The sequence below is a fragment of the Coffea arabica genome, chromosome 11e, assembly GCF_036785885.1.
Source record: "Coffea arabica cultivar ET-39 chromosome 11e, Coffea Arabica ET-39 HiFi, whole genome shotgun sequence".
NCBI lineage: Eukaryota > Viridiplantae > Streptophyta > Magnoliopsida > Gentianales > Rubiaceae > Coffea > Coffea arabica.
The window spans coordinates 6608385-6631285 of record NC_092331.1 but is presented as its reverse complement, the minus strand read 5'-3'; the positions used below and the strand labels follow the sequence as shown (position 1 = coordinate 6631285).

General features: G+C 39.2%; 18 non-coding genes across 18 annotated transcripts; all 18 read left to right on the top strand.

Moving 5' to 3' along the window:
- Nucleotides 1-696: 696 nt before the first annotated feature.
- LOC140030071 (5S ribosomal RNA) lies at nt 697-815 on the top strand. Its single transcript, XR_011833985.1, has one exon. It is a non-coding gene; the product is annotated as a 5S ribosomal RNA (ribosomal RNA).
- Nucleotides 816-1950: 1135 nt separating this feature from the next.
- On the top strand, nt 1951-2069 carry LOC140030062 (5S ribosomal RNA). The gene has a single exon (XR_011833976.1). It is a non-coding gene; the product is annotated as a 5S ribosomal RNA (ribosomal RNA).
- A 1133-nt stretch (nt 2070-3202) lies between these two features.
- On the top strand, nt 3203-3321 carry LOC140030051 (5S ribosomal RNA). Its single transcript, XR_011833965.1, has one exon. It is a non-coding gene; the product is annotated as a 5S ribosomal RNA (ribosomal RNA).
- Nucleotides 3322-4456: 1135 nt separating this feature from the next.
- Nucleotides 4457-4575, top strand: LOC140030040 (5S ribosomal RNA). Its single transcript, XR_011833954.1, has one exon. It is a non-coding gene; the product is annotated as a 5S ribosomal RNA (ribosomal RNA).
- A 1123-nt stretch (nt 4576-5698) lies between these two features.
- LOC140030029 (5S ribosomal RNA) lies at nt 5699-5817 on the top strand. The gene has a single exon (XR_011833943.1). It is a non-coding gene; the product is annotated as a 5S ribosomal RNA (ribosomal RNA).
- A 1125-nt stretch (nt 5818-6942) lies between these two features.
- LOC140030018 (5S ribosomal RNA) lies at nt 6943-7061 on the top strand. Its single transcript, XR_011833932.1, has one exon. It is a non-coding gene; the product is annotated as a 5S ribosomal RNA (ribosomal RNA).
- A 1136-nt stretch (nt 7062-8197) lies between these two features.
- Nucleotides 8198-8316, top strand: LOC140030006 (5S ribosomal RNA). The gene has a single exon (XR_011833920.1). It is a non-coding gene; the product is annotated as a 5S ribosomal RNA (ribosomal RNA).
- Nucleotides 8317-9451: 1135 nt separating this feature from the next.
- On the top strand, nt 9452-9570 carry LOC140029995 (5S ribosomal RNA). Its single transcript, XR_011833909.1, has one exon. It is a non-coding gene; the product is annotated as a 5S ribosomal RNA (ribosomal RNA).
- Nucleotides 9571-10705: 1135 nt separating this feature from the next.
- On the top strand, nt 10706-10824 carry LOC140029984 (5S ribosomal RNA). The gene has a single exon (XR_011833898.1). It is a non-coding gene; the product is annotated as a 5S ribosomal RNA (ribosomal RNA).
- Nucleotides 10825-11949: 1125 nt separating this feature from the next.
- On the top strand, nt 11950-12068 carry LOC140029973 (5S ribosomal RNA). The gene has a single exon (XR_011833887.1). It is a non-coding gene; the product is annotated as a 5S ribosomal RNA (ribosomal RNA).
- Nucleotides 12069-13203: 1135 nt separating this feature from the next.
- On the top strand, nt 13204-13322 carry LOC140029961 (5S ribosomal RNA). The gene has a single exon (XR_011833876.1). It is a non-coding gene; the product is annotated as a 5S ribosomal RNA (ribosomal RNA).
- Nucleotides 13323-14457: 1135 nt separating this feature from the next.
- LOC140029949 (5S ribosomal RNA) lies at nt 14458-14576 on the top strand. Its single transcript, XR_011833864.1, has one exon. It is a non-coding gene; the product is annotated as a 5S ribosomal RNA (ribosomal RNA).
- Nucleotides 14577-15701: 1125 nt separating this feature from the next.
- Nucleotides 15702-15820, top strand: LOC140029938 (5S ribosomal RNA). Its single transcript, XR_011833853.1, has one exon. It is a non-coding gene; the product is annotated as a 5S ribosomal RNA (ribosomal RNA).
- A 1135-nt stretch (nt 15821-16955) lies between these two features.
- Nucleotides 16956-17074, top strand: LOC140029927 (5S ribosomal RNA). Its single transcript, XR_011833842.1, has one exon. It is a non-coding gene; the product is annotated as a 5S ribosomal RNA (ribosomal RNA).
- Nucleotides 17075-18199: 1125 nt separating this feature from the next.
- Nucleotides 18200-18318, top strand: LOC140029919 (5S ribosomal RNA). The gene has a single exon (XR_011833834.1). It is a non-coding gene; the product is annotated as a 5S ribosomal RNA (ribosomal RNA).
- Nucleotides 18319-19453: 1135 nt separating this feature from the next.
- LOC140029910 (5S ribosomal RNA) lies at nt 19454-19572 on the top strand. The gene has a single exon (XR_011833825.1). It is a non-coding gene; the product is annotated as a 5S ribosomal RNA (ribosomal RNA).
- Nucleotides 19573-20707: 1135 nt separating this feature from the next.
- Nucleotides 20708-20826, top strand: LOC140029898 (5S ribosomal RNA). Its single transcript, XR_011833813.1, has one exon. It is a non-coding gene; the product is annotated as a 5S ribosomal RNA (ribosomal RNA).
- A 1135-nt stretch (nt 20827-21961) lies between these two features.
- Nucleotides 21962-22080, top strand: LOC140029887 (5S ribosomal RNA). The gene has a single exon (XR_011833802.1). It is a non-coding gene; the product is annotated as a 5S ribosomal RNA (ribosomal RNA).
- Nucleotides 22081-22901: the final 821 nt, after the last annotated feature.

Genomic DNA, 22901 nt, shown 5'->3' with positions numbered 1-22901 from the left:
TAAGTTATTCTTTTTTTCAAAGGCATTAATTACTTAATCCTAAACGAATTTATTTAATTTGTGTGAAGTTGAAATTATTATACTTGGACAAATAATATATTATATTATTTTTCACTTTTGTATTGTTTTAATTTATTTTATATTTTGCTTGGGATAAAACACTTTTACGGTGTTTAATTTATTTTAGATTTGATTTGGAATCATTTATTTAAATTTTTATTACTTGATTATGTAATTAGTTTTGTGAGAAATTGATTTTATTAGAAATTACAGTGATAAATTAATAAATTAAAATTAAGTTTCGGGTCATTTCGGGTCGACCCGCCGCCCCGTAAACCTGAAATTTTCGGGTTCGGGTCAGCATACCTGACCCGTCACGGGTTGGCGGGTCGGGGTTCGGGTCAACAGATTTTCTGGCGGGTCTGTTGACCCGAACCCGACCCGCCAACCTGATTTGGACCCGAATTGCCACCCCTAACTGCAAGCGTGAAGGATTGATTTCATGATAATTTAGAGTTGCGGGATGAGGGAAAAAAACAGGGTGCAAATCAATAACAAAAAAAAATATAAAGTAAATAAATAAAAGGATAAGAGGAAAATGCTTGAATTGACGCTTAAAATGAATTTCGGTCTAGAAAAGCCACACTGCTTCGCAGGACGGGGTAGTTTAAAAGAATAAAGCGAAAGGAACATGGCGGGTGCGATCATACCAGCACTAATGCACCGGATCCCATCAGAACTCCGAAGTTAAGCGTGCTTGGGCGAGAGTAGTACTAGGATGGGTGACCCCCTGGGAAGTCCTCGTGTTGCACCCCTCTCTTTTTTGTTTCGAAATCCAAATTTCCTATTCGTTCTTTATCCTGTAGTAATTTAGCTCCGTCGGAACGATTGCTTAATATTTTGCTTCTTGTCGAAGCGTGAAGGAGGATCTGAAGGCGCGAGACAAATCAGGAACGGTACGGCTCGATCAAAGCCCGGATCGTCGCTCAAATTTGTCGGCGCAAATGTATCACCGCAACTAGGGGTGGCAATTTTCGACACGACCTGAAAACACGACACGAACCTAACACGAAATTAATGGGTTTGGGTTGAGGTTTCGGGAATTCGGGTCAGAATCGGGTTGGACCCGATGAACCCGAAAAGAAAACCGGTCGATTTCGGGTCAACCCGTGGTGACCTGATATGACCCGATATGACCCGTTTACGAATTAAAAATAATTTAATAAACATAAAAATAATTTTATCTAACTAAACTAAGTTATTCTTTTTTTCAAAGGCATTAATTACTTAATCCTAAACGAATTTATTTAATTTGTGTGAATTTGAAATTATTATACTTGGACAAATAATATATTATATTATTTTTCACTTTTGTATTGTTTTAATTTATTTTATATTTTGCTTGGGATAAAACACTTTTACGGTGTTTAATTTATTTTAGATTTGATTTGGAATCATTTATTTAAATTTTTATTACTTGATTATGTAATTAGTTTTGTGAGAAATTGATTTTATTAGAAATTACAGTGATAAATTAATAAATTAAAATTAAGTTTCGGGTCATTTCGGGTCGACCCGCCGCCCCGTAAACCTGAAATTTTCGGGTTCGGGTCAGCATACCTGACCCGTCACGGGTTGGCGGGTCGGGGTTCGGGTCAACAGATTTTCTGGCGGGTCTGTTGACCCGAACCCGACCCGCCAACCTGATTTGGACCCGAATTGCCACCCCTAACTGCAAGCGTGAAGGATTGATTTCATGATAATTTAGAGTTGCGGGATGAGGGAAAAAAACAGGGTGCAAATCAATAACAAAAAAAAATATAAAGTAAATAAATAAAAGGATAAGAGGAAAATGCTTGAATTGACGCTTAAAATGAATTTCGGTCTAGAAAAGCCACACTGCTTCGCAGGACGGGGTAGTTTAAAAGAATAAAGCGAAAGGAACATGGCGGGTGCGATCATACCAGCACTAATGCACCGGATCCCATCAGAACTCCGAAGTTAAGCGTGCTTGGGCGAGAGTAGTACTAGGATGGGTGACCCCCTGGGAAGTCCTCGTGTTGCACCCCTCTCTTTTTTGTTTCGAAATCCAAATTTCCTATTCGTTCTTTATCCTGTAGTAATTTAGCTCCGTCGGAACGATTGCTTAATATTTTGCTTCTTGTCGAAGCGTGAAGGAGGATCTGAAGGCGCGAGACAAATCAGGAACGGTACGGCTCGATCAAAGCCCGGATCGTCGCTCAAATTTGTCGGCGCAAATGTATCACCGCAACTAGGGGTGGCAATTTTCGACACGACCTGAAAACACGACACGAACCTAACACGAAATTAATGGGTTTGGGTTGAGGTTTCGGGAATTCGGGTCAGAATCGGGTTGGACCCGATGAACCCGAAAAGAAAACCGGTCGATTTCGGGTCAACCCGTGGTGACCTGATATGACCCGATATGACCCGTTTACGAATTAAAAATAATTTAATAAACATAAAAATAATTTTATCTAACTAAACTAAGTTATTCTTTTTTTCAAAGGCATTAATTACTTAATCCTAAACGAATTTATTTAATTTGTGTGAAGTTGAAATTATTATACTTGGACAAATAATATATTATATTATTTTTCACTTTTGTATTGTTTTAATTTATTTTATATTTTGCTTGGGATAAAACACTTTTACGGTGTTTAATTTTTTAGATTTGATTTGGAATCATTTATTTAAATTTTTATTACTTGATTATGTAATTAGTTTTGTGAGAAATTGATTTTATTAGAAATTACAGTGATAAATTAATAAATTAAAATTAAGTTTCGGGTCATTTCGGGTCGACCCGCCGCCCCGTAAACCTGAAATTTTCGGGTTCGGGTCAGCATACCTGACCCGTCACGGGTTGGCGGGTCGGGGTTCGGGTCAACAGATTTTCTGGCGGGTCTGTTGACCCGAACCCGACCCGCCAACCTGATTTGGACCCGAATTGCCACCCCTAACTGCAAGCGTGAAGGATTGATTTCATGATAATTTAGAGTTGCGGGATGAGGGAAAAAAACAGGGTGCAAATCAATAACAAAAAAAAATATAAAGTAAATAAATAAAAGGATAAGAGGAAAATGCTTGAATTGACGCTTAAAATGAATTTCGGTCTAGAAAAGCCACACTGCTTCGCAGGACGGGGTAGTTTAAAAGAATAAAGCGAAAGGAACATGGCGGGTGCGATCATACCAGCACTAATGCACCGGATCCCATCAGAACTCCGAAGTTAAGCGTGCTTGGGCGAGAGTAGTACTAGGATGGGTGACCCCCTGGGAAGTCCTCGTGTTGCACCCCTCTCTTTTTTGTTTCGAAATCCAAATTTCCTATTCGTTCTTTATCCTGTAGTAATTTAGCTCCGTCGGAACGATTGCTTAATATTTTGCTTCTTGTCGAAGCGTGAAGGAGGATCTGAAGGCGCGAGACAAATCAGGAACGGTACGGCTCGATCAAAGCCCGGATCGTCGCTCAAATTTGTCGGCGCAAATGTATCACCGCAACTAGGGGTGGCAATTTTCGACACGACCTGAAAACACGACACGAACCTAACACGAAATTAATGGGTTTGGGTTGAGGTTTCGGGAATTCGGGTCAGAATCGGGTTGGACCCGATGAACCCGAAAAGAAAACCGGTCGATTTCGGGTCAACCCGTGGTGACCTGATATGACCCGATATGACCCGTTTACGAATTAAAAATAATTTAATAAACATAAAAATAATTTTATCTAACTAAACTAAGTTATTCTTTTTTTCAAAGGCATTAATTACTTAATCCTAAACGAATTTATTTAATTTGTGTGAAGTTGAAATTATTATACTTGGACAAATAATATATTATATTATTTTTCACTTTTGTATTGTTTTAATTTATTTTATATTTTGCTTGGGATAAAACACTTTTACGGTGTTTAATTTATTTTAGATTTGATTTGGAATCATTTATTTAAATTTTTATTACTTGATTATGTAATTAGTTTTGTGAGAAATTGATTTTATTAGAAATTACAGTGATAAATTAATAAATTAAAATTAAGTTTCGGGTCATTTCGGGTCGACCCGCCGCCCCGTAAACCTGAAATTTTCGGGTTCGGGTCAGCATACCTGACCCGTCACGGGTTGGCGGGTCGGGGTTCGGGTCAACAGATTTTCTGGCGGGTCTGTTGACCCGAACCCGACCCGCCAACCTGATTTGGACCCGAATTGCCACCCCTAACTGCAAGCGTGAAGGATTGATTTCATGATAATTTAGAGTTGCGGGATGAGGGAAAAAAACAGGGTGCAAATCAATAACAAAAAAAAATATAAAGTAAATAAATAAAAGGATAAGAGGAAAATGCTTGAATTGACGCTTAAAATGAATTTCGGTCTAGAAAAGCCACACTGCTTCGCAGGACGGGGTAGTTTAAAAGAATAAAGCGAAAGGAACATGGCGGGTGCGATCATACCAGCACTAATGCACCGGATCCCATCAGAACTCCGAAGTTAAGCGTGCTTGGGCGAGAGTAGTACTAGGATGGGTGACCCCCTGGGAAGTCCTCGTGTTGCACCCCTCTCTTTTTTGTTTCGAAATCCAAATTTCCTATTCGTTCTTTATCCTGTAGTAATTTAGCTCCGTCGGAACGATTGCTTAATATTTTGCTTCTTGTCGAAGCGTGAAGGAGGATCTGAAGGCGCGAGACAAATCAGGAACGGTACGGCTCGATCAAAGCCCGGATCGTCGCTCAAATTTGTCGGCGCAAATGTATCACCGCAACTAGGGGTGGCAATTTTCGACACGACCTGAAAACACGACACGAACCTAACACGAAATTAATGGGTTTGGGTTGAGGTTTCGGGAATTCGGGTCAGAATCGGGTTGGACCCGATGAACCCGAAAAGAAAACCGGTCGATTTCGGGTCAACCCGTGGTGACCTGATATGACCCGTTTACGAATTAAAAATAATTTAATAAACATAAAAATAATTTTATCTAACTAAACTAAGTTATTCTTTTTTTCAAAGGCATTAATTACTTAATCCTAAACGAATTTATTTAATTTGTGTGAAGTTGAAATTATTATACTTGGACAAATAATATATTATATTATTTTTCACTTTTGTATTGTTTTAATTTATTTTATATTTTGCTTGGGATAAAACACTTTTACGGTGTTTAATTTTTTAGATTTGATTTGGAATCATTTATTTAAATTTTTATTACTTGATTATGTAATTAGTTTTGTGAGAAATTGATTTTATTAGAAATTACAGTGATAAATTAATAAATTAAAATTAAGTTTCGGGTCATTTCGGGTCGACCCGCCGCCCCGTAAACCTGAAATTTTCGGGTTCGGGTCAGCATACCTGACCCGTCACGGGTTGGCGGGTCGGGGTTCGGGTCAACAGATTTTCTGGCGGGTCTGTTGACCCGAACCCGACCCGCCAACCTGATTTGGACCCGAATTGCCACCCCTAACTGCAAGCGTGAAGGATTGATTTCATGATAATTTAGAGTTGCGGGATGAGGGAAAAAAACAGGGTGCAAATCAATAACAAAAAAAAATATAAAGTAAATAAATAAAAGGATAAGAGGAAAATGCTTGAATTGACGCTTAAAATGAATTTCGGTCTAGAAAAGCCACACTGCTTCGCAGGACGGGGTAGTTTAAAAGAATAAAGCGAAAGGAACATGGCGGGTGCGATCATACCAGCACTAATGCACCGGATCCCATCAGAACTCCGAAGTTAAGCGTGCTTGGGCGAGAGTAGTACTAGGATGGGTGACCCCCTGGGAAGTCCTCGTGTTGCACCCCTCTCTTTTTTGTTTCGAAATCCAAATTTCCTATTCGTTCTTTATCCTGTAGTAATTTAGCTCCGTCGGAACGATTGCTTAATATTTTGCTTCTTGTCGAAGCGTGAAGGAGGATCTGAAGGCGCGAGACAAATCAGGAACGGTACGGCTCGATCAAAGCCCGGATCGTCGCTCAAATTTGTCGGCGCAAATGTATCACCGCAACTAGGGGTGGCAATTTTCGACACGACCTGAAAACACGACACGAACCTAACACGAAATTAATGGGTTTGGGTTGAGGTTTCGGGAATTCGGGTCAGAATCGGGTTGGACCCGATGAACCCGAAAAGAAAACCGGTCGATTTCGGGTCAACCCGTGGTGACCTGATATGACCCGTTTACGAATTAAAAATAATTTAATAAACATAAAAATAATTTTATCTAACTAAACTAAGTTATTCTTTTTTTCAAAGGCATTAATTACTTAATCCTAAACGAATTTATTTAATTTGTGTGAAGTTGAAATTATTATACTTGGACAAATAATATATTATATTATTTTTCACTTTTGTATTGTTTTAATTTATTTTATATTTTGCTTGGGATAAAACACTTTTACGGTGTTTAATTTATTTTAGATTTGATTTGGAATCATTTATTTAAATTTTTATTACTTGATTATGTAATTAGTTTTGTGAGAAATTGATTTTATTAGAAATTACAGTGATAAATTAATAAATTAAAATTAAGTTTCGGGTCATTTCGGGTCGACCCGCCGCCCCGTAAACCTGAAATTTTCGGGTTCGGGTCAGCATACCTGACCCGTCACGGGTTGGCGGGTCGGGGTTCGGGTCAACAGATTTTCTGGCGGGTCTGTTGACCCGAACCCGACCCGCCAACCTGATTTGGACCCGAATTGCCACCCCTAACTGCAAGCGTGAAGGATTGATTTCATGATAATTTAGAGTTGCGGGATGAGGGAAAAAAACAGGGTGCAAATCAATAACAAAAAAAAATATAAAGTAAATAAATAAAAGGATAAGAGGAAAATGCTTGAATTGACGCTTAAAATGAATTTCGGTCTAGAAAAGCCACACTGCTTCGCAGGACGGGGTAGTTTAAAAGAATAAAGCGAAAGGAACATGGCGGGTGCGATCATACCAGCACTAATGCACCGGATCCCATCAGAACTCCGAAGTTAAGCGTGCTTGGGCGAGAGTAGTACTAGGATGGGTGACCCCCTGGGAAGTCCTCGTGTTGCACCCCTCTCTTTTTTGTTTCGAAATCCAAATTTCCTATTCGTTCTTTATCCTGTAGTAATTTAGCTCCGTCGGAACGATTGCTTAATATTTTGCTTCTTGTCGAAGCGTGAAGGAGGATCTGAAGGCGCGAGACAAATCAGGAACGGTACGGCTCGATCAAAGCCCGGATCGTCGCTCAAATTTGTCGGCGCAAATGTATCACCGCAACTAGGGGTGGCAATTTTCGACACGACCTGAAAACACGACACGAACCTAACACGAAATTAATGGGTTTGGGTTGAGGTTTCGGGAATTCGGGTCAGAATCGGGTTGGACCCGATGAACCCGAAAAGAAAACCGGTCGATTTCGGGTCAACCCGTGGTGACCTGATATGACCCGATATGACCCGTTTACGAATTAAAAATAATTTAATAAACATAAAAATAATTTTATCTAACTAAACTAAGTTATTCTTTTTTTCAAAGGCATTAATTACTTAATCCTAAACGAATTTATTTAATTTGTGTGAAGTTGAAATTATTATACTTGGACAAATAATATATTATATTATTTTTCACTTTTGTATTGTTTTAATTTATTTTATATTTTGCTTGGGATAAAACACTTTTACGGTGTTTAATTTATTTTAGATTTGATTTGGAATCATTTATTTAAATTTTTATTACTTGATTATGTAATTAGTTTTGTGAGAAATTGATTTTATTAGAAATTACAGTGATAAATTAATAAATTAAAATTAAGTTTCGGGTCATTTCGGGTCGACCCGCCGCCCCGTAAACCTGAAATTTTCGGGTTCGGGTCAGCATATCTGACCCGTCACGGGGTTGGCGGGTCGGGGTTCGGGTCAACAGATTTTCTGGCGGGTCTGTTGACCCGAACCCGACCCGCCAACCTGATTTGGACCCGAATTGCCACCCCTAACTGCAAGCGTGAAGGATTGATTTCATGATAATTTAGAGTTGCGGGATGAGGGAAAAAAACAGGGTGCAAATCAATAACAAAAAAAAATATAAAGTAAATAAATAAAAGGATAAGAGGAAAATGCTTGAATTGACGCTTAAAATGAATTTCGGTCTAGAAAAGCCACACTGCTTCGCAGGACGGGGTAGTTTAAAAGAATAAAGCGAAAGGAACATGGCGGGTGCGATCATACCAGCACTAATGCACCGGATCCCATCAGAACTCCGAAGTTAAGCGTGCTTGGGCGAGAGTAGTACTAGGATGGGTGACCCCCTGGGAAGTCCTCGTGTTGCACCCCTCTCTTTTTTGTTTCGAAATCCAAATTTCCTATTCGTTCTTTATCCTGTAGTAATTTAGCTCCGTCGGAACGATTGCTTAATATTTTGCTTCTTGTCGAAGCGTGAAGGAGGATCTGAAGGCGCGAGACAAATCAGGAACGGTACGGCTCGATCAAAGCCCGGATCGTCGCTCAAATTTGTCGGCGCAAATGTATCACCGCAACTAGGGGTGGCAATTTTCGACACGACCTGAAAACACGACACGAACCTAACACGAAATTAATGGGTTTGGGTTGAGGTTTCGGGAATTCGGGTCAGAATCGGGTTGGACCCGATGAACCCGAAAAGAAAACCGGTCGATTTCGGGTCAACCCGTGGTGACCTGATATGACCCGATATGACCCGTTTACGAATTAAAAATAATTTAATAAACATAAAAATAAATTTATCTAACTAAACTAAGTTATTCTTTTTTTCAAAGGCATTAATTACTTAATCCTAAACGAATTTATTTAATTTGTGTGAAGTTGAAATTATTATACTTGGACAAATAATATATTATATTATTTTTCACTTTTGTATTGTTTTAATTTATTTTATATTTTGCTTGGGATAAAACACTTTTACGGTGTTTAATTTATTTTAGATTTGATTTGGAATCATTTATTTAAATTTTTATTACTTGATTATGTAATTAGTTTTGTGAGAAATTGATTTTATTAGAAATTACAGTGATAAATTAATAAATTAAAATTAAGTTTCGGGTCATTTCTGGTCGACCCGCCGCCCCGTAAACCTGAAATTTTCGGGTTCGGGTCAGCATACCTGACCCGTCACGGGTTGGCGGGTCGGGGTTCGGGTCAACAGATTTTCTGGCGGGTCTGTTGACCCGAACCCGACCCGCCAACCTGATTTGGACCCGAATTGCCACCCCTAACTGCAAGCGTGAAGGATTGATTTCATGATAATTTAGAGTTGCGGGATGAGGGAAAAAAACAGGGTGCAAATCAATAACAAAAAAATATATAAAGTAAATAAATAAAAGGATAAGAGGAAAATGCTTGAATTGACGCTTAAAATGAATTTCGGTCTAGAAAAGCCACACTGCTTCGCAGGACGGGGTAGTTTAAAAGAATAAAGCGAAAGGAACATGGCGGGTGCGATCATACCAGCACTAATGCACCGGATCCCATCAGAACTCCGAAGTTAAGCGTGCTTGGGCGAGAGTAGTACTAGGATGGGTGACCCCCTGGGAAGTCCTCGTGTTGCACCCCTCTCTTTTTTGTTTCGAAATCCAAATTTCCTATTCGTTCTTTATCCTGTAGTAATTTAGCTCCGTCGGAACGATTGCTTAATATTTTGCTTCTTGTCGAAGCGTGAAGGAGGATCTGAAGGCGCGAGACAAATCAGGAACGGTACGGCTCGATCAAAGCCCGGATCGTCGCTCAAATTTGTCGGCGCAAATGTATCACCGCAACTAGGGGTGGCAATTTTCGACACGACCTGAAAACACGACACGAACCTAACACGAAATTAATGGGTTTGGGTTGAGGTTTCGGGAATTCGGGTCAGAATCGGGTTGGACCCGATGAACCCGAAAAGAAAACCGGTCGATTTCGGGTCAACCCGTGGTGACCTGATATGACCCGATATGACCCGTTTACGAATTAAAAATAATTTAATAAACATAAAAATAAATTTATCTAACTAAACTAAGTTATTCTTTTTTTCAAAGGCATTAATTACTTAATCCTAAACGAATTTATTTAATTTGTGTGAAGTTGAAATTATTATACTTGGACAAATAATATATTATATTATTTTTCACTTTTGTATTGTTTTAATTTATTTTATATTTTGCTTGGGATAAAACACTTTTACGGTGTTTAATTTATTTTAGATTTGATTTGGAATCATTTATTTAAATTTTTATTACTTGATTATGTAATTAGTTTTGTGAGAAATTGATTTTATTAGAAATTACAGTGATAAATTAATAAATTAAAATTAAGTTTCGGGTCATTTCTGGTCGACCCGCCGCCCCGTAAACCTGAAATTTTCGGGTTCGGGTCAGCATACCTGACCCGTCACGGGTTGGCGGGTCGGGGTTCGGGTCAACAGATTTTCTGGCGGGTCTGTTGACCCGAACCCGACCCGCCAACCTGATTTGGACCCGAATTGCCACCCCTAACTGCAAGCGTGAAGGATTGATTTCATGATAATTTAGAGTTGCGGGATGAGGGAAAAAAACAGGGTGCAAATCAATAACAAAAAAATATATAAAGTAAATAAATAAAAGGATAAGAGGAAAATGCTTGAATTGACGCTTAAAATGAATTTCGGTCTAGAAAAGCCACACTGCTTCGCAGGACGGGGTAGTTTAAAAGAATAAAGCGAAAGGAACATGGCGGGTGCGATCATACCAGCACTAATGCACCGGATCCCATCAGAACTCCGAAGTTAAGCGTGCTTGGGCGAGAGTAGTACTAGGATGGGTGACCCCCTGGGAAGTCCTCGTGTTGCACCCCTCTCTTTTTTGTTTCGAAATCCAAATTTCCTATTCGTTCTTTATCCTGTAGTAATTTAGCTCCGTCGGAACGATTGCTTAATATTTTGCTTCTTGTCGAAGCGTGAAGGAGGATCTGAAGGCGCGAGACAAATCAGGAACGGTACGGCTCGATCAAAGCCCGGATCGTCGCTCAAATTTGTCGGCGCAAATGTATCACCGCAACTAGGGGTGGCAATTTTCGACACGACCTGAAAACACGACACGAACCTAACACGAAATTAATGGGTTTGGGTTGAGGTTTCGGGAATTCGGGTCAGAATCGGGTTGGACCCGATGAACCCGAAAAGAAAACCGGTCGATTTCGGGTCAACCCGTGGTGACCTGATATGACCCGTTTACGAATTAAAAATAATTTAATAAACATAAAAATAATTTTATCTAACTAAACTAAGTTATTCTTTTTTTCAAAGGCATTAATTACTTAATCCTAAACGAATTTATTTAATTTGTGTGAAGTTGAAATTATTATACTTGGACAAATAATATATTATATTATTTTTCACTTTTGTATTGTTTTAATTTATTTTATATTTTGCTTGGGATAAAACACTTTTACGGTGTTTAATTTATTTTAGATTTGATTTGGAATCATTTATTTAAATTTTTATTACTTGATTATGTAATTAGTTTTGTGAGAAATTGATTTTATTAGAAATTACAGTGATAAATTAATAAATTAAAATTAAGTTTCGGGTCATTTCGGGTCGACCCGCCGCCCCGTAAACCTGAAATTTTCGGGTTCGGGTCAGCATACCTGACCCGTCACGGGTTGGCGGGTCGGGGTTCGGGTCAACAGATTTTCTGGCGGGTCTGTTGACCCGAACCCGACCCGCCAACCTGATTTGGACCCGAATTGCCACCCCTAACTGCAAGCGTGAAGGATTGATTTCATGATAATTTAGAGTTGCGGGATGAGGGAAAAAAACAGGGTGCAAATCAATAACAAAAAAATATATAAAGTAAATAAATAAAAGGATAAGAGGAAAATGCTTGAATTGACGCTTAAAATGAATTTCGGTCTAGAAAAGCCACACTGCTTCGCAGGACGGGGTAGTTTAAAAGAATAAAGCGAAAGGAACATGGCGGGTGCGATCATACCAGCACTAATGCACCGGATCCCATCAGAACTCCGAAGTTAAGCGTGCTTGGGCGAGAGTAGTACTAGGATGGGTGACCCCCTGGGAAGTCCTCGTGTTGCACCCCTCTCTTTTTTGTTTCGAAATCCAAATTTCCTATTCGTTCTTTATCCTGTAGTAATTTAGCTCCGTCGGAACGATTGCTTAATATTTTGCTTCTTGTCGAAGCGTGAAGGAGGATCTGAAGGCGCGAGACAAATCAGGAACGGTACGGCTCGATCAAAGCCCGGATCGTCGCTCAAATTTGTCGGCGCAAATGTATCACCGCAACTAGGGGTGGCAATTTTCGACACGACCTGAAAACACGACACGAACCTAACACGAAATTAATGGGTTTGGGTTGAGGTTTCGGGAATTCGGGTCAGAATCGGGTTGGACCCGATGAACCCGAAAAGAAAACCGGTCGATTTCGGGTCAACCCGTGGTGACCTGATATGACCCGATATGACCCGTTTACGAATTAAAAATAATTTAATAAACATAAAAATAATTTTATCTAACTAAACTAAGTTATTCTTTTTTTCAAAGGCATTAATTACTTAATCCTAAACGAATTTATTTAATTTGTGTGAAGTTGAAATTATTATACTTGGACAAATAATATATTATATTATTTTTCACTTTTGTATTGTTTTAATTTATTTTATATTTTGCTTGGGATAAAACACTTTTACGGTGTTTAATTTATTTTAGATTTGATTTGGAATCATTTATTTAAATTTTTATTACTTGATTATGTAATTAGTTTTGTGAGAAATTGATTTTATTAGAAATTACAGTGATAAATTAATAAATTAAAATTAAGTTTCGGGTCATTTCGGGTCGACCCGCCGCCCCGTAAACCTGAAATTTTCGGGTTCGGGTCAGCATACCTGACCCGTCACGGGTTGGCGGGTCGGGGTTCGGGTCAACAGATTTTCTGGCGGGTCTGTTGACCCGAACCCGACCCGCCAACCTGATTTGGACCCGAATTGCCACCCCTAACTGCAAGCGTGAAGGATTGATTTCATGATAATTTAGAGTTGCGGGATGAGGGAAAAAAACAGGGTGCAAATCAATAACAAAAAAAAATATAAAGTAAATAAATAAAAGGATAAGAGGAAAATGCTTGAATTGACGCTTAAAATGAATTTCGGTCTAGAAAAGCCACACTGCTTCGCAGGACGGGGTAGTTTAAAAGAAGAAAGCGAAAGGAACATGGCGGGTGCGATCATACCAGCACTAATGCACCGGATCCCATCAGAACTCCGAAGTTAAGCGTGCTTGGGCGAGAGTAGTACTAGGATGGGTGACCCCCTGGGAAGTCCTCGTGTTGCACCCCTCTCTTTTTTGTTTCGAAATCCAAATTTCCTATTCGTTCTTTATCCTGTAGTAATTTAGCTCCGTCGGAACGATTGCTTAATATTTTGCTTCTTGTCGAAGCGTGAAGGAGGATCTGAAGGCGCGAGACAAATCAGGAACGGTACGGCTCGATCAAAGCCCGGATCGTCGCTCAAATTTGTCGGCGCAAATGTATCACCGCAACTAGGGGTGGCAATTTTCGACACGACCTGAAAACACGACACGAACCTAACACGAAATTAATGGGTTTGGGTTGAGGTTTCGGGAATTCGGGTCAGAATCGGGTTGGACCCGATGAACCCGAAAAGAAAACCGGTCGATTTCGGGTCAACCCGTGGTGACCTGATATGACCCGATATGACCCGTTTACGAATTAAAAATAATTTAATAAACATAAAAATAAATTTATCTAACTAAACTAAGTTATTCTTTTTTTCAAAGGCATTAATTACTTAATCCTAAACGAATTTATTTAATTTGTGTGAAGTTGAAATTATTATACTTGGACAAATAATATATTATATTATTTTTCACTTTTGTATTGTTTTAATTTATTTTATATTTTGCTTGGGATAAAACACTTTTACGGTGTTTAATTTATTTTAGATTTGATTTGGAATCATTTATTTAAATTTTTATTACTTGATTATGTAATTAGTTTTGTGAGAAATTGATTTTATTAGAAATTACAGTGATAAATTAATAAATTAAAATTAAGTTTCGGGTCATTTCTGGTCGACCCGCCGCCCCGTAAACCTGAAATTTTCGGGTTCGGGTCAGCATACCTGACCCGTCACGGGTTGGCGGGTCGGGGTTCGGGTCAACAGATTTTCTGGCGGGTCTGTTGACCCGAACCCGACCCGCCAACCTGATTTGGACCCGAATTGCCACCCCTAACTGCAAGCGTGAAGGATTGATTTCATGATAATTTAGAGTTGCGGGATGAGGGAAAAAAACAGGGTGCAAATCAATAACAAAAAAATATATAAAGTAAATAAATAAAAGGATAAGAGGAAAATGCTTGAATTGACGCTTAAAATGAATTTCGGTCTAGAAAAGCCACACTGCTTCGCAGGACGGGGTAGTTTAAAAGAATAAAGCGAAAGGAACATGGCGGGTGCGATCATACCAGCACTAATGCACCGGATCCCATCAGAACTCCGAAGTTAAGCGTGCTTGGGCGAGAGTAGTACTAGGATGGGTGACCCCCTGGGAAGTCCTCGTGTTGCACCCCTCTCTTTTTTGTTTCGAAATCCAAATTTCCTATTCGTTCTTTATCCTGTAGTAATTTAGCTCCGTCGGAACGATTGCTTAATATTTTGCTTCTTGTCGAAGCGTGAAGGAGGATCTGAAGGCGCGAGACAAATCAGGAACGGTACGGCTCGATCAAAGCCCGGATCGTCGCTCAAATTTGTCGGCGCAAATGTATCACCGCAACTAGGGGTGGCAATTTTCGACACGACCTGAAAACACGACACGAACCTAACACGAAATTAATGGGTTTGGGTTGAGGTTTCGGGAATTCGGGTCAGAATCGGGTTGGACCCGATGAACCCGAAAAGAAAACCGGTCGATTTCGGGTCAACCCGTGGTGACCTGATATGACCCGTTTACGAATTAAAAATAATTTAATAAACATAAAAATAATTTTATCTAACTAAACTAAGTTATTCTTTTTTTCAAAGGCATTAATTACTTAATCCTAAACGAATTTATTTAATTTGTGTGAAGTTGAAATTATTATACTTGGACAAATAATATATTATATTATTTTTCACTTTTGTATTGTTTTAATTTATTTTATATTTTGCTTGGGATAAAACACTTTTACGGTGTTTAATTTATTTTAGATTTGATTTGGAATCATTTATTTAAATTTTTATTACTTGATTATGTAATTAGTTTTGTGAGAAATTGATTTTATTAGAAATTACAGTGATAAATTAATAAATTAAAATTAAGTTTCGGGTCATTTCGGGTCGACCCGCCGCCCCGTAAACCTGAAATTTTCGGGTTCGGGTCAGCATACCTGACCCGTCACGGGTTGGCGGGTCGGGGTTCGGGTCAACAGATTTTCTGGCGGGTCTGTTGACCCGAACCCGACCCGCCAACCTGATTTGGACCCGAATTGCCACCCCTAACTGCAAGCGTGAAGGATTGATTTCATGATAATTTAGAGTTGCGGGATGAGGGAAAAAAACAGGGTGCAAATCAATAACAAAAAAATATATAAAGTAAATAAATAAAAGGATAAGAGGAAAATGCTTGAATTGACGCTTAAAATGAATTTCGGTCTAGAAAAGCCACACTGCTTCGCAGGACGGGGTAGTTTAAAAGAATAAAGCGAAAGGAACATGGCGGGTGCGATCATACCAGCACTAATGCACCGGATCCCATCAGAACTCCGAAGTTAAGCGTGCTTGGGCGAGAGTAGTACTAGGATGGGTGACCCCCTGGGAAGTCCTCGTGTTGCACCCCTCTCTTTTTTGTTTCGAAATCCAAATTTCCTATTCGTTCTTTATCCTGTAGTAATTTAGCTCCGTCGGAACGATTGCTTAATATTTTGCTTCTTGTCGAAGCGTGAAGGAGGATCTGAAGGCGCGAGACAAATCAGGAACGGTACGGCTCGATCAAAGCCCGGATCGTCGCTCAAATTTGTCGGCGCAAATGTATCACCGCAACTAGGGGTGGCAATTTTCGACACGACCTGAAAACACGACACGAACCTAACACGAAATTAATGGGTTTGGGTTGAGGTTTCGGGAATTCGGGTCAGAATCGGGTTGGACCCGATGAACCCGAAAAGAAAACCGGTCGATTTCGGGTCAACCCGTGGTGACCTGATATGACCCGATATGACCCGTTTACGAATTAAAAATAATTTAATAAACATAAAAATAATTTTATCTAACTAAACTAAGTTATTCTTTTTTTCAAAGGCATTAATTACTTAATCCTAAACGAATTTATTTAATTTGTGTGAAGTTGAAATTATTATACTTGGACAAATAATATATTATATTATTTTTCACTTTTGTATTGTTTTAATTTATTTTATATTTTGCTTGGGATAAAACACTTTTACGGTGTTTAATTTATTTTAGATTTGATTTGGAATCATTTATTTAAATTTTTATTACTTGATTATGTAATTAGTTTTGTGAGAAATTGATTTTATTAGAAATTACAGTGATAAATTAATAAATTAAAATTAAGTTTCGGGTCATTTCGGGTCGACCCGCCGCCCCGTAAACCTGAAATTTTCGGGTTCGGGTCAGCATACCTGACCCGTCACGGGTTGGCGGGTCGGGGTTCGGGTCAACAGATTTTCTGGCGGGTCTGTTGACCCGAACCCGACCCGCCAACCTGATTTGGACCCGAATTGCCACCCCTAACTGCAAGCGTGAAGGATTGATTTCATGATAATTTAGAGTTGCGGGATGAGGGAAAAAAACAGGGTGCAAATCAATAACAAAAAAAAATATAAAGTAAATAAATAAAAGGATAAGAGGAAAATGCTTGAATTGACGCTTAAAATGAATTTCGGTCTAGAAAAGCCACACTGCTTCGCAGGACGGGGTAGTTTAAAAGAAGAAAGCGAAAGGAACATGGCGGGTGCGATCATACCAGCACTAATGCACCGGATCCCATCAGAACTCCGAAGTTAAGCGTGCTTGGGCGAGAGTAGTACTAGGATGGGTGACCCCCTGGGAAGTCCTCGTGTTGCACCCCTCTCTTTTTTGTTTCGAAATCCAAATTTCCTATTCGTTCTTTATCCTGTAGTAATTTAGCTCCGTCGGAACGATTGCTTAATATTTTGCTTCTTGTCGAAGCGTGAAGGAGGATCTGAAGGCGCGAGACAAATCAGGAACGGTACGGCTCGATCAAAGCCCGGATCGTCGCTCAAATTTGTCGGCGCAAATGTATCACCGCAACTAGGGGTGGCAATTTTCGACACGACCTGAAAACACGACACGAACCTAACACGAAATTAATGGGTTTGGGTTGAGGTTTCGGGAATTCGGGTCAGAATCGGGTTGGACCCGATGAACCCGAAAAGAAAACCGGTCGATTTCGGGTCAACCCGTGGTGACCTGATATGACCCGTTTACGAATTAAAAATAATTTAATAAACATAAAAATAATTTTATCTAACTAAACTAAGTTATTCTTTTTTTCAAAGGCATTAATTACTTAATCCTAAACGAATTTATTTAATTTGTGTGAAGTTGAAATTATTATACTTGGACAAATAATATATTATATTATTTTTCACTTTTGTATTGTTTTAATTTATTTTATATTTTGCTTGGGATAAAACACTTTTACGGTGTTTAATTTATTTTAGATTTGATTTGGAATCATTTATTTAAATTTTTATTACTTGATTATGTAATTAGTTTTGTGAGAAATTGATTTTATTAGAAATTACAGTGATAAATTAATAAATTAAAATTAAGTTTCGGGTCATTTCGGGTCGACCCGCCGCCCCGTAAACCTGAAATTTTCGGGTTCGGGTCAGCATACCTGACCCGTCACGGGTTGGCGGGTCGGGGTTCGGGTCAACAGATTTTCTGGCGGGTCTGTTGACCCGAACCCGACCCGCCAACCTGATTTGGACCCGAATTGCCACCCCTAACTGCAAGCGTGAAGGATTGATTTCATGATAATTTAGAGTTGCGGGATGAGGGAAAAAAACAGGGTGCAAATCAATAACAAAAAAAAATATAAAGTAAATAAATAAAAGGATAAGAGGAAAATGCTTGAATTGACGCTTAAAATGAATTTCGGTCTAGAAAAGCCACACTGCTTCGCAGGACGGGGTAGTTTAAAAGAATAAAGCGAAAGGAACATGGCGGGTGCGATCATACCAGCACTAATGCACCGGATCCCATCAGAACTCCGAAGTTAAGCGTGCTTGGGCGAGAGTAGTACTAGGATGGGTGACCCCCTGGGAAGTCCTCGTGTTGCACCCCTCTCTTTTTTGTTTCGAAATCCAAATTTCCTATTCGTTCTTTATCCTGTAGTAATTTAGCTCCGTCGGAACGATTGCTTAATATTTTGCTTCTTGTCGAAGCGTGAAGGAGGATCTGAAGGCGCGAGACAAATCAGGAACGGTACGGCTCGATCAAAGCCCGGATCGTCGCTCAAATTTGTCGGCGCAAATGTATCACCGCAACTAGGGGTGGCAATTTTCGACACGACCTGAAAACACGACACGAACCTAACACGAAATTAATGGGTTTGGGTTGAGGTTTCGGGAATTCGGGTCAGAATCGGGTTGGACCCGATGAACCCGAAAAGAAAACCGGTCGATTTCGGGTCAACCCGTGGTGACCTGATATGACCCGATATGACCCGTTTACGAATTAAAAATAATTTAATAAACATAAAAATAATTTTATCTAACTAAACTAAGTTATTCTTTTTTTCAAAGGCATTAATTACTTAATCCTAAACGAATTTATTTAATTTGTGTGAAGTTGAAATTATTATACTTGGACAAATAATATATTATATTATTTTTCACTTTTGTATTGTTTTAATTTATTTTATATTTTGCTTGGGATAAAACACTTTTACGGTGTTTAATTTATTTTAGATTTGATTTGGAATCATTTATTTAAATTTTTATTACTTGATTATGTAATTAGTTTTGTGAGAAATTGATTTTATTAGAAATTACAGTGATAAATTAATAAATTAAAATTAAGTTTCGGGTCATTTCGGGTCGACCCGCCGCCCCGTAAACCTGAAATTTTCGGGTTCGGGTCAGCATACCTGACCCGTCACGGGTTGGCGGGTCGGGGTTCGGGTCAACAGATTTTCTGGCGGGTCTGTTGACCCGAACCCGACCCGCCAACCTGATTTGGACCCGAATTGCCACCCCTAACTGCAAGCGTGAAGGATTGATTTCATGATAATTTAGAGTTGCGGGATGAGGGAAAAAAACAGGGTGCAAATCAATAACAAAAAAAAATATAAAGTAAATAAATAAAAGGATAAGAGGAAAATGCTTGAATTGACGCTTAAAATGAATTTCGGTCTAGAAAAGCCACACTGCTTCGCAGGACGGGGTAGTTTAAAAGAATAAAGCGAAAGGAACATGGCGGGTGCGATCATACCAGCACTAATGCACCGGATCCCATCAGAACTCCGAAGTTAAGCGTGCTTGGGCGAGAGTAGTACTAGGATGGGTGACCCCCTGGGAAGTCCTCGTGTTGCACCCCTCTCTTTTTTGTTTCGAAATCCAAATTTCCTATTCGTTCTTTATCCTGTAGTAATTTAGCTCCGTCGGAACGATTGCTTAATATTTTGCTTCTTGTCGAAGCGTGAAGGAGGATCTGAAGGCGCGAGACAAATCAGGAACGGTACGGCTCGATCAAAGCCCGGATCGTCGCTCAAATTTGTCGGCGCAAATGTATCACCGCAACTAGGGGTGGCAATTTTCGACACGACCTGAAAACACGACACGAACCTAACACGAAATTAATGGGTTTGGGTTGAGGTTTCGGGAATTCGGGTCAGAATCGGGTTGGACCCGATGAACCCGAAAAGAAAACCGGTCGATTTCGGGTCAACCCGTGGTGACCTGATATGACCCGATATGACCCGTTTACGAATTAAAAATAATTTAATAAACATAAAAATAATTTTATCTAACTAAACTAAGTTATTCTTTTTTTCAAAGGCATTAATTACTTAATCCTAAACGAATTTATTTAATTTGTGTGAAGTTGAAATTATTATACTTGGACAAATAATATATTATATTATTTTTCACTTTTGTATTGTTTTAATTTATTTTATATTTTGCTTGGGATAAAACACTTTTACGGTGTTTAATTTATTTTAGATTTGATTTGGAATCATTTATTTAAATTTTTATTACTTGATTATGTAATTAGTTTTGTGAGAAATTGATTTTATTAGAAATTACAGTGATAAATTAATAAATTAAAATTAAGTTTCGGGTCATTTCGGGTCGACCCGCCGCCCCGTAAACCTGAAATTTTCGGGTTCGGGTCAGCATACCTGACCCGTCACGGGTTGGCGGGTCGGGGTTCGGGTCAACAGATTTTCTGGCGGGTCTGTTGACCCGAACCCGACCCGCCAACCTGATTTGGACCCGAATTGCCACCCCTAACTGCAAGCGTGAAGGATTGATTTCATGATAATTTAGAGTTGCGGGATGAGGGAAAAAAACAGGGTGCAAATCAATAACAAAAAAAAATATAAAGTAAATAAATAAAAGGATAAGAGGAAAATGCTTGAATTGACGCTTAAAATGAATTTCGGTCTAGAAAAGCCACACTGCTTCGCAGGACGGGGTAGTTTAAAAGAATAAAGCGAAAGGAACATGGCGGGTGCGATCATACCAGCACTAATGCACCGGATCCCATCAGAACTCCGAAGTTAAGCGTGCTTGGGCGAGAGTAGTACTAGGATGGGTGACCCCCTGGGAAGTCCTCGTGTTGCACCCCTCTCTTTTTTGTTTCGAAATCCAAATTTCCTATTCGTTCTTTATCCTGTAGTAATTTAGCTCCGTCGGAACGATTGCTTAATATTTTGCTTCTTGTCGAAGCGTGAAGGAGGATCTGAAGGCGCGAGACAAATCAGGAACGGTACGGCTCGATCAAAGCCCGGATCGTCGCTCAAATTTGTCGGCGCAAATGTATCACCGCAACTAGGGGTGGCAATTTTCGACACGACCTGAAAACACGACACGAACCTAACACGAAATTAATGGGTTTGGGTTGAGGTTTCGGGAATTCGGGTCAGAATCGGGTTGGACCCGATGAACCCGAAAAGAAAACCGGTCGATTTCGGGTCAACCCGTGGTGACCTGATATGACCCGATATGACCCGTTTACGAATTAAAAATAATTTAATAAACATAAAAATAATTTTATCTAACTAAACTAAGTTATTCTTTTTTTCAAAGGCATTAATTACTTAATCCTAAACGAATTTATTTAATTTGTGTGAAGTTGAAATTATTATACTTGGACAAATAATATATTATATTATTTTTCACTTTTGTATTGTTTTAATTTATTTTATATTTTGCTTGGGATAAAACACTTTTACGGTGTTTAATTTATTTTAGATTTGATTTGGAATCATTTATTTAAATTTTTATTACTTGATTATGTAATTAGTTTTGTGAGAAATTGATTTTATTAGAAATTACAGTGATAAATTAATAAATTAAAATTAAGTTTCGGGTCATTTCGGGTCGACCCGCCGCCCCGTAAACCTGAAATTTTCGGGTTCGGGTCAGCATACCTGACCCGTCACGGGTTGGCGGGTCGGGGTTCGGGTCAACAGATTTTCTGGCGGGTCTGTTGACCCGAACCCGACCCGCCAACCTGATTTGGACCCGAATTGCCACCCCTAACTGCAAGCGTGAAGGATTGATTTCATGATAATTTAGAGTTGCGGGATGAGGGAAAAAAACAGGGTGCAAATCAATAACAAAAAAAAATATAAAGTAAATAAATAAAAGGATAAGAGGAAAATGCTTGAATTGACGCTTAAAATGAATTTCGGTCTAGAAAAGCCACACTGCTTCGCAGGACGGGGTAGTTTAAAAGAATAAAGCGAAAGGAACATGGCGGGTGCGATCATACCAGCACTAATGCACCGGATCCCATCAGAACTCCGAAGTTAAGCGTGCTTGGGCGAGAGTAGTACTAGGATGGGTGACCCCCTGGGAAGTCCTCGTGTTGCACCCCTCTCTTTTTTGTTTCGAAATCCAAATTTCCTATTCGTTCTTTATCCTGTAGTAATTTAGCTCCGTCGGAACGATTGCTTAATATTTTGCTTCTTGTCGAAGCGTGAAGGAGGATCTGAAGGCGCGAGACAAATCAGGAACGGTACGGCTCGATCAAAGCCCGGATCGTCGCTCAAATTTGTCGGCGCAAATGTATCACCGCAACTAGGGGTGGCAATTTTCGACACGACTTGAAAACACGACACGAACCTAACACGAAATTAATGGGTTTGGGTTGAGGTTTCGGGAATTCGGGTCAGAATCGGGTTGGACCCGATGAACCCGAAAAGAAAACCGGTCGATTTCGGGTCAACCCGTGGTGACCTGATATGACCCGATATGACCCGTTTACGAATTAAAAATAATTTAATAAACATAAAAATAATTTTATCTAACTAAACTAAGTTATTCTTTTTTTCAAAGGCATTAATTACTTAATCCTAAACGAATTTATTTAATTTGTGTGAAGTTGAAATTATTATACTTGGACAAATAATATATTATATTATTTTTCACTTTTGTATTGTTTTAATTTATTTTATATTTTGCTTGGGATAAAACACTTTTACGGTGTTTAATTTATTTTAGATTTGATTTGGAATCATTTATTTAAATTTTTATTACTTGATTATGTAATTAGTTTTGTGAGAAATTGATTTTATTAGAAATTACAGTGATAAATTAATAAATTAAAATTAAGTTTCGGGTCATTTCGGGTCGACCCGCCGCCCCGTAAACCTGAAATTTTCGGGTTCGGGTCAGCATACCTGACCCGTCACGGGT